Genomic DNA, 17786 nt, shown 5'->3' with positions numbered 1-17786 from the left:
GAGAACTAAAATAGTCCCACATAGCTTAACTCCTTAGACTAGATCCTAAATATAAGGTGTGGTGCCACTCCACTCATTGTCAATTGGTTTTGAGTTGGAAGCCCATACACTTCTATTAGGAAGTTCAGTTGGAGGGGTGGATACTTTGGGCCGAAAGGACCTCTTGTATAAGAAAGATACAAGAGGTCTTATTCAGATATGTGAAGTTCTGTGCACTTACTTTTAAGAGCATATCCTATGGGTAGTCCCTAAATGAAGACTAACTCTTTCATATGAAAGAGGACTCATTCATACGAACGAGTGAAGCCACTATGGGCAAAAACGAAAGAGAATACTATACGGGTAACCATCCCCCGTTTGTAAAAAAAAATTGAATTTTTCGTAATAAAATAAAAAATGGAGGGAAGGTTTAACTTTAAAAAAACTAAAATCAAACATTCACGGGGGACAGTCCCCCGTGAGATACTAAAAACTAAACAAGACGGGGGACTTTCCCCCGTCAAAAGAATTTTTTTTGACGGGGGACCGTCCCCCGTCTAGTGTTTCACTACCAACCACTCGTTCAATTGAACGAGTGCATGAACGTGTTTGGGGGAAAAGTGGGGTAAAGACTACCCATAGAAGCCTCTAATCTGCTCAAATTGGTGGTGCACTCCTTCATTTGAAAGAGTGACACTACCCATAGGATTTGCTCTAATGGTTAAGAAATTATATTACCATAAAGAATGCCATGACTGTTAACTTTTATAGATCATATAGTGTGAATAGTACCAAGTGCTTAAACAATGATATGCATCTGCAGAAGGAAATGCAACAGCTAGGAATATGTAAAAGAAATACTTGTGCTTCCTCACGAAATGGCACAGACTGTTGGGATGGGATTCTGCATCCATATTTTCCTTTCAGAGGTGTGTTTTACCTATTTGCTGCTTCAGTGGGGGTTTTAGTGGTCATCTGATCAACTGCATGCACAGTATTTTGGAGCTCCTCCCATATCGCCTTGTAGACCATCCTCTGCCTGTTAACAGCTGATTGTCCCTCAAAGGCCGTGGAGATAACATCAATGCTGAAATACCAGATTTTTTTTTTCTAAATGTAAATAATATCATGATCTGTTTAGCTTAACTGGAAATGATAGCCCTACAAAAAGATTAGATTACTAATATGCATCAAGAGTCATATATTTGTATGCTGAAAGTAAACCTATAATCACTACGCAATACAGATGACTGAATCCATTGTGTACAACAATCCAACTAAAAAATCAAGTGACACAAAATACGGTATTCAAGTGAGAAAAGAAGGATGATTTGGTTGCATACCCGCATATGTATGTGTGCAACAAGATTGGGGAGTTAGAAGAAGGTCCAAATAAAAACAACTTTAAGCGATTATGGAAAGTTGCTTAGTCATCGGAAGTGGATTTATAAGCAAAGGAAATAACCGACTTGAGCTACACACATTACAAAAGGAAATTTTATTCTTTGAGCGACTTTAGAGGTTTGGCAAAGATCCTCTAGAGGACAATCAACTAGAGGAAGCCAAGAAGCTTAAAACTAGGATCTCCTCCAGTAAGAGCCAAAGAGGTTCTCTCAAATTATCTGACCGTGCCATTTTAGAACCACCACTAAGACGATATTTCAGTGCACCAGCCTATCTAGGAGAACATAAGTAAATCTTAAATGGTTACAGATTTGCCAATCGCTAAAATAGTATGAAGCCAATATATGATCCAGGTATAAATTGTGTGTCCTTTACAGACACAGATCAAACGTAATAACCCGAAGGCACCAACTTGCGAAGAAAAGGAACAACATGGCAAACAGAAGATGTACGACAAACTCCCATCTACTATGAATGGGCTGAACACCTTAACATCCTACCACAGCTCTCTTGCAATCAAGTGATTCAACTTTAACCAATTGTGGTTCAGTAAAAAAGTTAACCTACTGGTGGTCACTCATTTTCAATCTTCAACTTTCTAAGTCTAGATGCAAATAGTAAACTGTTTAGCAGTCAACTGAATTTTAGGTGCATGGAATTAAAATAAAGGAAGGCTAAAATTCGACAAACATCAATCAGATAAAAGGGGTGCTGAAAAAGAGAGAGGATGACCTGACATGACGACCATCTCCATAAGCATCTTTAACAACAACTACTTCTGCTTTTAAATAATTAGAACATCAAATATGATAAGGAAAGGAATATTTAGAGTGGAACTAGAATCGGGTTATAGAGAGAAGAGAAACCTTATTCTCCATGGACTGAATGAGAGGGGAGTCAATTGAGCCTGAACTATTGACCTCAGTTGCTCGATTGGAGAATCTCTTTGTTCCCATGAAATTGTAGAAACCTTCGAATTTGGGAGCGTTGTTGGAGACTTGATGGAGGTTGATAGTATTCTTACTACCCCTAGCCGAAACGGAGATTCTGCGGGAAGGAATGGTGGTTAGAGAAACTAGGGTTCTCGCTTGAATGAGAAGTGAGGTTCTGAAAGCAGATAACATTAATGGACGCATAAGAACTGAATTCGCCATTTTTCTGTTTCCTTCTGATTCTTCTTCTTTCTGTTTTTGTTTTAATATCTTAACTGGGAGATGTTTTCTAGGGCATCATCAATTTTTACATCTTGTCATGTTGATGCGAAAATTTCATTACTAATTTCTTTTTAATCCGGTGATATTTCAACCCCACTCCCGAATAAATCAAACTAGCCACCGGCGTGTGGTCCTTGGCTCCTTGCTCTCTGTTGGGCCTATTCATATCCACATGTCAAACATCTAATTTTGCCATATATGCACCTATTATAGATATGTCAAAGTGCCAAACATATATGCCTATATGTAAAATATAACATATAGGCATACACGATAGACTTTCCAGCGAGCGATAGAGTGTCCATCGCTAGATGGTCAAAATATCGCTTGTTGGTCATTCAAGCGCCAACAATTGTTAAGATGTCGCTCGTCGGTCTAATCATTGCTCATCAGATCCTCATCCAACGGCTACCATTTTCCCCATCTATAAATACCCAATTTCAAATTCATTTCAACTCACACCATAATTTCTAAATCTCTCTATAATTTCTCAATCTCCAATTGTTTTCATCACTCTTCCAATTCCTCAGAGAGCATGGATGATAATATGAACATGGCTGAGTTCATAGCAAATCAACATGTTGCCTAAAATCAAAAGGTTGTTAATCGTGCCAATGTGTGAAATCGAATTAGGAGGCGATTACCAAAATTTACTACTGAGGAAGATGGATGTATTTGTAGGAATTGTGTTTCTTTTACTGAGACTTTATTCGCAGATGAACTCAGTCAGACAACATTTTGGGAAAATTTCAAAAAAAAAAACAATGAACCCTAACAATCGTGATGTTTTAGGGTTGAGTCATCGCTTCATTGTAATCAATAAGGAAGTTATTAGGTAGTTCTTTTACCTCATCAAGAAGGTCCAAACATGAGGGATGGTGAAACCATGATGGAACTTCAACAAAGATGTCGTGCGAATATCGTCGCATCTACGAAAAAGACTTCGAACTTGGGAGTTGTTTCTATATTTTAAGAGGGTTGACCAAGTATAATCCAATATTTATGTTTTAATTTCTTAATTGTCCACTTAAGTCTAAGTATTAAGTTTTAATATTTGTTTTAATTTAGTTTAAACTAAAATGTTTCTTTAATTAAAGTGTAAGATTATATTAAGAATAAAATTAAGCTTAATTTTTAACAAAACGAGTCAAAATTTTCAAATTCATTAAACTTCGAATTAATCATTAATAGTCATTTTACAAGACATAAAACTAGACAATAATTATTTAAAATATAGACTTAAAATTTGGGACAATGTTCTTCATCTTGTTAATCTTCTTCATTTCACAAAACTTCCAATCAATGTGCTCATGAACGGAATTTCCTTTGTTTATCTTCTTCTTTGGATTCAAATTTGTTTTGCCTTGATTTTCCTTGCCTTGAACTTTTCTTTGCCTTTTCTTAGTTGCGGTTTTGACTTGATTAATATCCACTTCTTTGATTTTTACCTAGTATTTCTTTATAACTATCACATATCTTTTTAACGGCACCTTCAAGCACTACTCGATAAAAATCAAGTTGTGTTGCTGAATCAAGTTGGGTTTGAAATTATGCCATTTGGGAAAAATTGAAAAAATAAATTAGATTGAGAAATAGAGAAATCAGATTGAGAGTGAAAAGACGGGGGTACCCAAATACACCACAATCTTCTTATTTCAACCTATAAGTCCTCTACTGAATGTGATCGTCTATGGACAGAGTCGAGAAAATACAACAATTCGGTTCACACTTCGTGTGATCATCTATGGATACGAGATCGAGACAATATAACAACAAGATCACTTGTGTGATTGACTATGGATACAAGATCGAAGCGATACGACAACAAAGTGTGTACTTGATAACAGGTTCGGAAAACCGAAACTCTATAGGATCAATATCAAGTATTACGGAGTTAACGTAAAGTGCAGTTTACTTAAATTATAATAAAATAATTATAATGCGGAAAAGTAAAGTAAGTGGCACAACATGATTTTGTTAACGAGGAAACCGCAAATGCAGAAAAATCCCGGTACCTAGTCCAGTTTTGAATATTCTCATAATTAAGCCGCTATACAAAACCAAATATCAACCTCGTATAGTTGAGACCAAGCAGAATACCCCTAGATACTTAGTTCCCTCGGTATTCATGCGCCTTAGACTTTTAGAGTCACACACATGAATAAAAAGTCTTTCGGATCGTATTCCATACAACAAAGGAAGAATTTGTTTGGTAACCACTCTAATCAATCTTTCTAAAGATAAGATGAGTCATTGACAAAGGCTCTTATGTTTAATCTAATAAACTCCTTTGTCTGCTGAGATCAATCTATCCAATAACTATCGAAATAGTCAAGTTTAGATTCGCACTCAATCGATATAGATCTCAAAGAGAAATATAGAGAATGCAGATCTCACGCAACTAATCAATCATATCTATCAAAGAAATCAATCAGATCTATCAAAGAAACACTGATTCTAGTTGGATCCCAGCCGATTAAGGTTTGTGCACTAAATCCACAAGATACGAAAACTAATAAGAATTCTTCTTCGTCTTCCAAATATTCTATTGCCTTCAAATACCTGCACAACAAAACTTGAATCCTCTTATGATCAATCACACACAGAACGAAGTCTGTTAACAATGGACTATCACAAGATGTCTTTAGACCTAACAACAGTTCTAAAGATCCCGTCGATACTTTGATCTAGTCTGAGTGAAACTTATATCAGAAGAGGAGATTCTCAAGAATAAAAAAAACTAGGTGCAATCAAAGTTTCACAACCATTAGCCAATCAAATCAAATCGAAAATTAATAACACTGCAATTATCTAGTTTCCCACCAACAGTACTCGTAGAGCTTCTTGATCCCACAGAAATCTTTAAACGAGCGGTCATAAGATATTTCACCTAATTATGATACTTTCCTCTCCGAATAAAAGACTCCACCAGAAAAAACAAGAAACGAAGTTTGCCTGGCTCTTATGATAGTTTGCTAGAGATAAAAACTTATATATTTATAGACCAAGGATGTTTGGACACCAAGGAATTTCCAAAATCGAAAATATTCTCAAGACATGCAATAAATGCCCAAATTCGGTTTTTCTAATTCCAATAAATGTTGGCCCAATATTTTTCGAAATCTCTCATAGAAAATCTCCAATTAGTAAATGCACATTACTAATTTTATTCTCTAGAGCTATGCATCAAGTGCTGGTAGTTAAAGCATAAAAAACCAAAAACCTTAATTAAAAGATTTTTAATTTATTTCGGCACAGGATCACCTTCAGTACCAAGGAATATCTTTGAACAATAAATGATAAGAGTTACTGCTCGTGTTCAAAGTATGTTGACATATTTACACCAAAAATCCGTATTCCGTATCTACATGGATTTGCATCATGGAATCGGTTCTACCACACTTCCAAACAAGTTTAGAATTGGTTCTACCAGACTTCCAAGACTAGTTTGTCATCGGTTATACCAAGGTACAATGGTTAGTTGTGATCGGTCCTACCAAGTCACATACATGGGTTTGGATCGGTTATACCAATCACTAGGATCGGTTATACCTATACATGATACCTACTTGTGATCGGTCACACCAGTCACGATCGGTCATACCAATTACAAGGATCGATCACACAACCACTTATGATCGATCACACCAATTACCAGAATCGGACATACCAATTACAAGTATCGATCATATCATGTCATGGTGATTACTTAGGATCGGTTACACCAATTACCAGAACCGGTCATACCAAATTACAAGTCTATGTAATGTGGTCGGTTATACCGAGATACATAACCGGAGTTAAGATCGGTTCTACCAACTCACACATATTGGTCATCAAAGAATATGCAATGAATAGCCGTACCAATAAACCTATTGATTTCCCTTTCAATTCGTGAAACAAGTTCATGAATGTACTTCCTTTAAACAAATGTAAAACATTGTTTCTTAGGATAAAATATTCACCATGTACCCATACACATAATTATAAAATTATATACAAGATTATGTCGATGTCATATCTACGCAGTTCAAAAGATAAGTGTTATACTTCGTAGTCTAATTCCTTAATACTATGATCATACTATTATGATCATGTCTCTCCACTAGAGTATAATACACAATATATACAGTATATACAACTTCACATGTTATGTTTTCGATATATCACGATTTAAAAGGTACGTTAGGAATTGGAACAAGTTCAAGTCAATATTACTAACCTCAAGTGGAAGGATGATGTCATCGCTGTAGTCCTTACTTCTTCTCATTCTTCAGGTCTCCAGAGTAATACTTGTATGTCTCAACATTGCTAGACTTTCTAGTCTAACCTAAACGAAGTTGACTCTCATATTTAATCAAGCGACTCTAAATGATTTTTGATACTAAAATATGACAACCAAACTTGACATACAACGCTTGGTGAGTTAAACCAAGTTATGCTCTAACAGAGAGAAAGAAAGAAATAGAGAAAATTTTCGTGTAAAAAAATTTTGGTGTAATTTTTTGTTTGTAAATTACCTATTTATAGGCGACAAAGAACTAGCCGTTGGCGTTAGACTTTACATCGAGCGATATACATGGTAGCGCTGGCGATAATGTCTTTATAGCTGGAAATAATATATCCATTGCTGACGATATTATTGCTGGAGATAATATATTCATTGCTGACGATAATGTCTATATCGTCCGCTAGAAACTCCGTCGCTCAATGGTTTTCCCATAATGGCGCAACTCGTTTGCCATGACACTTGGTATGTCAAACATTTTTTTTTACCACGTTCATAGGAATAGGCCTTATTCCTATGCATCATATCAAAAATTTCTATTTGTCATATTAGGTGGCATGGTAAACCCGCCACGCCACTATGGTAAAAAAGTTGAGCGATTGAATTTCTAATGAGCGATATTGTCTGTTTCGTTAAGTTAGTGTCTCTAATGTTGGGTATTTACTGAATGTCGCTCGATATTGTTAATATGCCAACGTTCGATTCAAGATCGCCAATTGTCGAATCTATAGCACCTATAAATACCACACCTCCCCACTCATTCCTCTTCACATGTTCTCTTCTTTCTCCTAAACAAAATTATTTAGTTACTTCCTTCCAAATATGAGTGAGAAAAGAAAAAGAAACAGAAAAGTCAAAGGATATACTAGAATCCCAGACGGGGAATTAAGTTATGTGCTGGATAAAGAATATGAGTTTCAACAAGTTATACAACTAGATGGATGGTGTACTCTCCATTCACATATCTGGTCATCCAGAGCGAGTTAATGCAGTCGCTCTAAGAGATAGATGGTCTAAGTTTTGTGCGGTTTTTTGGTCACTTCCCCCTTTTGTTCAAGACAGGGTCTAAAGATATCCTTGGTCGCGTTTATATAATATACTGTTAGAGCACTGCTTGATTGAACCCACTAGCGTTGGTATGTCAAGTTAGTTGTCAATTTTAGTTTCCAAAATGCATTCTTGATTTAGCATACTAAAGATAGTTTCGGACTAGATTAGGTCTAAGAAGTTGAATCGAAGTTTTCCTTAAAGGATGAAGATTGAAGATTGAAGACTACAAGAAAACATCAACAAGTACTTCATCAACAAAGGTGTGTGATTGATTTCATTTGGATTCTTGTTCAATTCTACTTTTCTAATCTATCAAGATATATGCTCACTCTATGGAACAATTCCGATGACGGTAAATGTACATTTATGTATATGTACTTGAGGTTATTTGATTCATGAACTTGAAGACAATAACCTTTATTCTGGTAAAGAATCTCATGTTACAGTGAATGGGCTTATGAATCCAACGATCCAAGAATTACTCAATTCCGAGTTATAACGATGAAGTTATGAGTGATTTATTAAAGTTCGTTAGTAGGAAACAATTCATGGGTTGTTTGTAGTAGTTCATGGACTTGGGCCCAATTCGTGACTACAAGCTATTTTTGGTCAAGTTGGTGATGTTTCCTTGTCTAGGCAAGATGGCTATTATTCCAAACATATTTTATTACCATATTAAAGTGTTTGAGATAACTTTTCATTCCTGCCTAAGTTAGAATGTGATTTATTCACATAAATAAATATTTGCTATTTAATTATTTAATTTATTATTTATGCATAATATTTGTAACTTAGGAAAGACTCCCATAATTAGGAGAGTCTTGAAAAAGGAAAATATTCAAAACCCTAGCTTTGTTTTCAAGCTAACTTTTCACTATAAATAAAGGGTTCGTGAGTTTACACAGTTTTCATCCCTTTGGAAAATTGGCGTAAGCTTTGCAGGTTGTTTCCATGTCTTTTGTTCTTCGTGAACAAGAGTAAGATAAAAGTCTTTGTATTGGGGATCACAAAATCAAGTTGAATTAAATCTTCGTGATTAATTATACAACTTGTAATCTAGGTTTTTCACCTCTTGGATATCCTAAGCTTTTCTCTTCTTATATAAAACCATTCAAGAGTTGTTGATCATAAACCCTGGGTTTTGGTAGATTTCAGTTTCCGATCGTATACCAACACTTGTTAGTCGAAATCGGAGACTAGAAAGAAAAACTTTTATTGAGGCATCTCGTAAAAATCCTTGAGAAGTTTTAAACAAGATATATCTAGATTTATTCTAGTTGTTCTTGTTGTAGAGTTATTAGGTTTCTCTTCCTTTATTGAAGAGTATAATAATCCCTAATCTGCAAGTTTGGTTTTGATATTACTTTTACCTAGTAATTTGTTTTATCAAAACAAACACAAGATTTCCAAAACCTTGATTCACATCTAAAAGGAAATCAAACCAGTGTTTTATACAAACAAAATATCAAATCGTATCAATCGTGTTGGTGTATCTTTTAAAGAGAACCTTGGGTTATGCTAGAAGATTTGCTTGAAGAATTTCTAAAGAGAATCGGTATTCTTCTAGGAGTTCTACAAGTGCTGAAGAAGGTATTACATCTAGTCCGAATAGGTAGTAGGAAATTGGTGTAACAGCTTATAATCAGTGTGTGTTTATTCTGGACTAGGTCGCGGGGTTTTTATGCATTTGCAGTTTCCTCGTTAACAAAATTCTGGTGTCTGTGTTATTTCTTTTCCGCATTATATTTTATTTATATAATAGAAATATCACAGGTTGTGCGTTAAGATCAACCAGTTCTTGTATCCGGCCTTTGGGTTGTTGAGTGAATTGATTGACATTTGAACATTGGTCTTTGGTACCGTTCAAGTTAATCTCTTATATTCAATCGGGATCGCAAATCCCTATTTGTTGATTGCGGATTGAATCAAGAGATAGAGATATAAAACTCTTTGATATATTTTTTATAGATTGAGTCTAACTGTCTAGTTGATTCTCTTAAAAGTATATTGGAGTTTGTCTATTCAGATTGCCAAATGAAATATTGAGTATGGTTGTTAGACCCCCGTTTTTTCATATACAACCTAGAAATCATAGGACTCAAATAGTTCAAGTTATATTCGAACGACAGTGGAAGACTATAAATACGTTACTTTTCAAAGATTTTGAATGTGGTACGCTTGTTTTTTCTTGTAATCAAGTTTTTAGATTTGTTTTTAGTTTTATAAAACTAAACAAACTCAAATTATGCATATATTGTTAAATATGAGTTACACTATTAGATTTGTACATGCTGAAAGGAATTTCATGTGAGGGAAATTTACTTCCAATTAACATCCTAAAATGGGAGTCGGAAGATATATGGAAAGAAAAACTTCATATACTCAACTGACCTAGAAGGAAATCAAGCATATGGATTAAAGGTGTCTGGGTAGAAAAGTTTTCTACAATGTTACTCTAGGAAAATTGATCAAAACAGGTTAGATAATAAACAATATTTGTACCCTGAACATTATGAGGAGCTCGAACGTGTGTTTGCATTGTGGACAATAGGCCAATGTCTATTTCAAAATGCTAGCTTAGTGTTATTAGTTGGTTTTCTCGAATCATTAGAAGATTTAGAGCAAGAACCAAGATATGACTAGGGGTCTTCACTTTTATCAGAACTTTACATAGCCCTCGCTAATTGCTCGACGTGTGTGTAAGAAAGCTTTAATGGTTTTTGGGGAGTGTTGGAGGGAATAACGAATATTTTTCACACTATTTATTTATTATTTTGACATGGCAAATGTATTAACAAACAATGTTATTATTTCAGTATTGGTGATATACATATTTCCGTCTTTGTGAACATTCTCTTCACAATCACACCAATATTTTTCCAATCACACAAATGATGAGTGTCATATATTGCATAATTCTCTATCATTTTATTTGGGTTTATCTCATATTTTGTTCTTTATTATCTAACCTAATCCCAAATTCTGTATTTATATTTTTTCACGAATAATTACTTTTAGTAATTTAATTTTGTGATTTTAGGTAGTAAATAAAGCTTGGATGACTTGAGAAGCAAAAAGAGCAGAGAATTTGTGGTCAGTGACGATGAAAAGAGATAAAAAGGTTCCCGCCAAAAGGCAGTGAAGCAAAGGAAATATCACTCAAAAAAATTGCAGCAATCGAAGAATTGGGCTTGGAAGAAGTGAAAAAGCCTTATCCCAAGGCCTGACCCGTTTATACACTCGGTACATCAAACCTGATACACTCGTTTCACACCGAATCATCTCCCTTTTCTTCCCTTACCGACCAGGAACACCACCACATTCATTTATCATTCTCTTTCATTCACAAAACCTTCATTACACCTTCATCCCCCGATCAACACCATATTTCCCACTTCTCTGCTTGCAAACCACCTTCATAAACAACAATTAACTTTCTATCTATCTCTCATAATCGTATGTTATCCTTAACAGTAAATCCAGAAGCTAGGTTTGGGAGATATAAAGTTAGGGTTATCCTCAACATCCGGAGAAACATCAATTTAATAGATTTCAAAGAAGAATTGGAGAAGGGAACTGTTAGAGTGGAAGTTTTGGTGAGCGACTCTTCATTAATTGTCGAATAGGAGTTGAATTAAGTGAAATTATTGTATAAATAGGACTGATTCTTTATAATTGGACATGCAATGATAATTGAGAAGGATCATTTGTTTTTAGTAATAGCATCTCATGTTCATCATTTTCATCATGTTCTAAGTTTATTTGCTAGGGTTGGGATGAAGCCTTAGCTTACTGCTAGGTTATTCTTGTTGTATGTTTTATTTTTGTTATGCCTAAACTGTTTAAGGATATATTTAATCTCAACACTTCAACACATTACTTTCACCTTGTTTGTCATGCAACCTTGGTAGTTAGAACAATTCTGTGTTGATTATATTGCAACCCATGCTTAATAGATTGATATTGATCCTTAGATTAGTTATGCTTTAACTATACAGTTAGTGCTTTGGAAAGATACCTTAATTGTCATTGAATTACCCATATTTGAGTCACCTTGGATACGAAGACTCGAATCTTCACCGCTATTTGTATAAGGACAAGAGTAATCATATTAGTAAGAGTAACTAGTTTAAGATAAGAGGTGGAATTTACGGTCCTAGTATCCTCAGTATAGTGTTTACACCCTTGTTATTTGATTTTTTAATTACACTATTTTAGCATTTTAATTTCTATCAGCATATAGCCGAATCGGAAAACAACCCCCTTTTTGTTACTCATTCTGATCTAAATCAGTTTAGTTTTGTTCTAGCTTCAGTCTTTAATCCTCCAAGTCCCTGAGGACCGACTCATACTTACCTATTTACAGTACTGACGATATATACTTGAGGTTATTACAATTATAGGTACTGTTAAACCCCTTCCACAAACGACGCCGATAATTGGCAAAAAGAACAAATTAAAGATGGTTAACATGCTTCCCTTGTTCAGAGGACTCAACAGTTGTGTGGGACAAGCCTTAACCTTGTTCATATGCCGTATGCAACAATTCTTGAGTTCGAAAAAGTTGAAGCCCAGAGAATGCTAGAGCTAAGCCTTAAGAGGATTGTGTTATACATTCCTATTTCTGAAAAAAGGTGTTTGGTATTATGGCGAAAGACTACTTCTTCAGTTGCAGAGAAGAATGGTGATATCCATCAATCCCTATCCAAGTGAAAAGGGTTCTCGAGATGACAGGGAGAAATTAATAAGGGATGGTCCACGTTGGGAACAAGCTAAAAATTTGATCAAGGAGACGAGTTCTAGAAATGATTACCTTTATTGTCTTAGCACTATTTTCAATCCCAATATTGTTATACATTCGTAAAATTTAGGTCGGATAGATTACCCATCTTTATGTAGGATTCCACTTAGTGGTGAGTATCTTCCTTCCCAACCTCCACTAGAGATGGGCGACACATTTTCATATTCTAGTCAAGCGGGTTCATCGTCAAATGTGCCACCATTTTCTTGGGACGTAGAGACCTTATATATGTCCGGAGATATTGTTAGTGTTCTGATTGTTCCTAATGCACTTGAACGGGCTTATCCATATATCAGTTCCATGGTCCTGAAAGATTCATGGAATTCATACCACCAAGAGTACCTAAATCCGAGGATAGAACTGATCGACCCGATGGACCACTTCGTGGCACCGATCCCCGCAAACATTTTTCATCTCCTGATTTCCGTCTTTCCTTCCCCGCGAGTATAGCATGATGAGCCCAAGTTACGATTCAATGATAGGTATGGACCGAGCTGCTATATCTCCTTTTTCTTTCTTGTTGATCTAAGTCTTCATTCAGTAAACTCTACCGGGGAAAGCATGAAAAAATTCTCGAATGGTACGATCCCTCCGTCACCCATTTCATTCTGGGGTGATCTCGTAGTTCTTGGTATGTGAAGATGTGTTGTTAGGTACTCCATTTTCCCATTGAGGCCGTACCTAAACCATGTTTACAGCTATCGTTTCACTCCAACAATCTCCGCGTCTTCACGGGCCCTCGCCTCACCCTCGCAGCTATTGTTCTGGGAAAATGCTACACCAGAGCAGTATTAGAACCAGTTGTACGATTATCATGATCTATTACATGGATTTCAGAGATTCCACTTTAGTGAGATGCAAATAGTGAATAAAAAAATGATATTTGATATGAGTACTCCATGATATTTCGGTCATGGTGGTACAGGTACAAGTAAAAATGGTATAGGTATACGTCATAGTGGTACAGGTATGATTATCAGTGTAAGCTCGAGTCCTGGTGGTAGAGGTACGCACTCTAGTGGTAGAGGTACGAGTCTTGGTGGTTCAACTCAACGAAGTCGTGGAAGTGAAAGAAGTCAAAGAAGTTTGAGAAGTCATTTTATGGATAATGTAGTGGTAGATAGTTTTACTCCAAATACGGTGTTAGATACTCAAGTACGTGGAGGTGATGAAGTCATGGACATGAAAACAACTACTGGAGGTTTTTTTAACCAATTGCCAATTGACACTATGGCTCCTGATGGTGGCTTGAGCATTGAAGCACTTAGGAAATCTACTATGTTTACCCCATTTGCCTCAACCACGTCAGCATTTCACACATTTCAACCTCATGTATTTCAATATTTCTATCGTGTTCCCCTCTGCCCGAGTGAACCTATTATTTTTCAAGGTTATGACGATTCTGAAGAGACTCAACCACCAAGTCAATCTCAAACCGGCTCAATCTCTGAAATGTTTGAAAAAATGGGGGTACAACAACCTCACCCAATATTACGCTTAGCAATCTGTATGGACTAACTCAAATATACTTTTAAGAGAATCAACTAGACAATCAGACTCAATCTTAATAAAAATTATATCAAAGAGTTATATCTCAATTTCTCAATTCAATACTTACTAAAGCAAATAGCAATCTGCGAGTGTAATTGAATATAAGAGAAATTAACTTAAAGGGTACCAAAGACCAGTGTTCAAGGATCAATCAATTTCAATCAACAACCAAAGGTTGGATTTACCAATTGATGGATTCAACGCATAAACTGTGATATTTCAATTATATGACAAAATATAATGTGGAAAAGGAATAACACAGACACCAGAAGTTTTGTTAACGAGGAAACCGCAAATGCATAAAAACCCCGGGACCTAGTCCAGATTGAACACACACACTGTATTAAGACGCTACAGACACTAGCCTACTACAAACTAACTTCGGTCTGGACTGTAGTTGAACCCCAATCAATCTCACACTGATCCAAGGTACAGTTGCGCTCCTTACGTATCTGATCCCGGCAGGATACTACGCACTTGATTCCCTTAGCTGATCTCACCCACAACTAAGAGTTGCTATGACCCAAAGTCGAAGACTTTAATCTGTATCACACATAAAGTCTATAGGAATAGATAAATCTGTCTCCCACAGAAATACCTACGAGTTTTGTTCCGTCTTTTGATAAATCAAGGTGAACAAGAACTAATTGATATACTGGATTAATATTCCCGAAGAACAGCCTAGAAATATCAATCACCTCACAATAATCTTAATCGAATAGCGAAACAAGATATTGTGGAATCACAAACGATGAGACGAAGATGTTCGTGACTACTTTTATATCTTGCCTAGAGAAATTAATCTCAAGCCAATCTTACAATTGCACTCAATCACGATAGAAACAACGCGATCAGGTAACGCAACTACAGAGAAAATAGTTGGGTCTGGCTTCACAATCCCAATGAAGTCTTCAAGTCGTTAACCTACAGGGTCTCGATAGAAACCTAAGGTTTAAGGAGAATCGACTATAGCTTATACAACTAGTATCACACAGGAGGTGTGGGGATTAGGTTTCCCAGTTGCTAGAGTTCTCCTGTATATAGTCTCCAAATCAGGGTTTGCAATCTAAGTTACTTTGGTAACAAAGCATTCAATATTCACCGTTAGATGAAAACCTTATTAGATTCAAGCTAATATCTTTCAACCGTTAGATCGAACTAAGCTTGTTATACACAAATGAAATGCACGTTCATTTAGGTTTGTGTAACCGTACCTAAACGTGTACACCTAGTTGGTTCAACAGTAGTTAACCAAAGGTTATCCATATGAGCACTTTCATATCAACCTTATTCATCTTCACTATAACTAGTTCAAATGACTTAAAAGAACTAGTTAGAGAGTTGTTCAGTTACTTAGATCTCATAGAAGTATATAAGACACAATCGGAACAAAAACGATTTTGATTCACTCGAATTGATTCATGAACATTATATCCACGGTTTACAAATATGCATTACTTATTTTATGTATGTCTTAGTTCACGAATAAACCTTTTTTAGAAAATAACCCACTCAAGTATGCATACCGGTACGCATACTTAAGTACCCGTATTGAGTTTGTTTTCAGTTCGCAAACTCCAGCAGAAATTCACGGGATGTGAACTTCCGGCGGTACGCATACGGGTATGCGAACTTAGCTTCCGGACATCCTGAACCAGTAAAGTACGCATACTTTAGTTCAAGGATTTTGGACTTACACAAGTATGAGTTCACATACAATTTTTATATCCATTCAAGGTTATATATTCTAAACTCTCATTTCAATCATTGAAACGTTCTTAGAGGATGTTAAATAGAGGTTCTTCACACACTATTTTTCATCAAAGCGATTTTCAAGATATTGAAATAATCAACATGACTTTCATCACTTGTAAATATGAACTTGGCCAAGGCGAAAGCTTACGAAGACATATTTCGAGAAATAGATAAGCGAGATAAACTCGGCTCAAAATAGCAAATGTGTGTAATCGAAGTCTATATAGCAATACGACTTTTGTCTCAAGATAGGAGATAGAGTAGATAGACTTTTGAGTGATAGATAAGTTCAAGTCTTCACATACCTTTTAGTCGATGAAGTTCCACCAGTTCCTTGAGTAGTTCTTCGTCTTTGCATGATGAACGCCGTGGAGTCTAGAGCTCAATTACACTTTCTATCCTAGTCCGAGACTTAGCTATAAGTAGATTAGAAATCAAGACTTATAGTTTTGGCAACTAAACTTGACAAACAATCTTAAGATAGCAATGCTTGCGAGTTCGACCGAGCAGTGCTCTAACAATGTTGAACAACACTCTTGATCCAGAAAGCATGACCAATTCAATCTTTAATGGTGAGGGAGGAAATTGTCAGGAAAATGGTCAGGAAAATTGATAGTTTATAGATATAATTTAATTTAAATATTTCTAATGTAATCTTTTTGTTTTTATTAACAAAAACTATCTTTAAATTAATGTTCAAATCAGAACTGGTTTTACATTTTATTAAAGTTCCATCATTTAGTTAAAAATTAACCGCAATTGCATTACATGTTACTTAATCAAAATAAAATCCCTGCACATGAATCTTGTAAAATTGACAGTACTCATCATGCTTAAATCATCTTCTGTTGTCTTCAACAAATTTGGTGTGAGCTCTAATTTTTAGTTCGTGGATTGACAACCCAGGATGATCACCTATTATCATCCACAAAATTTGCGCATACTTTCTCACTCCGTTATTGATAAAGAAATATCTTTATTGAGGGCACTCATTTGTTCTTCTTGAATTTACATAACTTAATGCCATATACCATTGAAATACAATGTCCCATAAATTAAAAGTGGCTAAATTGGAACTCTATCTCTTGCAACTGATATCCAACATCGAATTAGAGAAACATCTTATTCTCGAGTGGAACGAGCATAGTGGCGCACAAAATATTAGGGTTTTCGTTGAAGCTTATTTTAAGAGAGAAGTTGTTTGTTGAACCTATATGAGGCTCTATGTATATTAATATCTCGATTCTTAACTTTTTTTATGTATATTTGTAGCCTCGGAGTTAACCTTTTAGGGTAGTCACATAATTTTTTATAAAAATATTAATATAACTAATGTATCTATACTGTCTGTGTTTTGAGAAATTGCTGATCCTCGCATCTGCGTCGCTTCGTGTCCCCGTTTTGTGTTTGTATCGGTACTTTCCAGAAACCCACATACAAGAAAAATATTTTTATTTATTTTTTATTCAAAAAGTGGAGCATTACATATTCAAAAATAACACAGAATACACTTGAAAATACATGGAGACAATAAAAGGATCTGGGGTTTGATAGGAGCGTGGAGTTCATCCCAAAAGATTTTAGGGTTTGTTTTAATAAGAAACCCTCGCTCCAAGCACTTGTCAGGTATATGTGTGCGTAAGAGTAGAATATTCTCAAACTCAAGCCGGTTGGGTCGGATTAGATCAGAGTGCCGACCTTTCTTCTAGTTCCGAGTACTGCTTACTTGATGTTTAGAGCAGTA

The 17786-nt window shown here is 35.6% G+C and overlaps 1 pseudogene; it reads right to left on the bottom strand.

Moving 5' to 3' along the window:
* Window positions 1-713: 713 nt before the first annotated feature.
* Window positions 714-2646, bottom strand: LOC113301949 (annotated as a pseudogene).
* Between the last annotated feature and the right edge of the window lie 15140 nt (window positions 2647-17786).

This window comes from Papaver somniferum, chromosome 8, assembly GCF_003573695.1.
Source record: "Papaver somniferum cultivar HN1 chromosome 8, ASM357369v1, whole genome shotgun sequence".
In the NCBI taxonomy this organism is placed as follows: Eukaryota; Viridiplantae; Streptophyta; class Magnoliopsida; order Ranunculales; family Papaveraceae; genus Papaver; species Papaver somniferum.
This window is presented reverse-complemented; position numbering and strand designations above follow the sequence as displayed.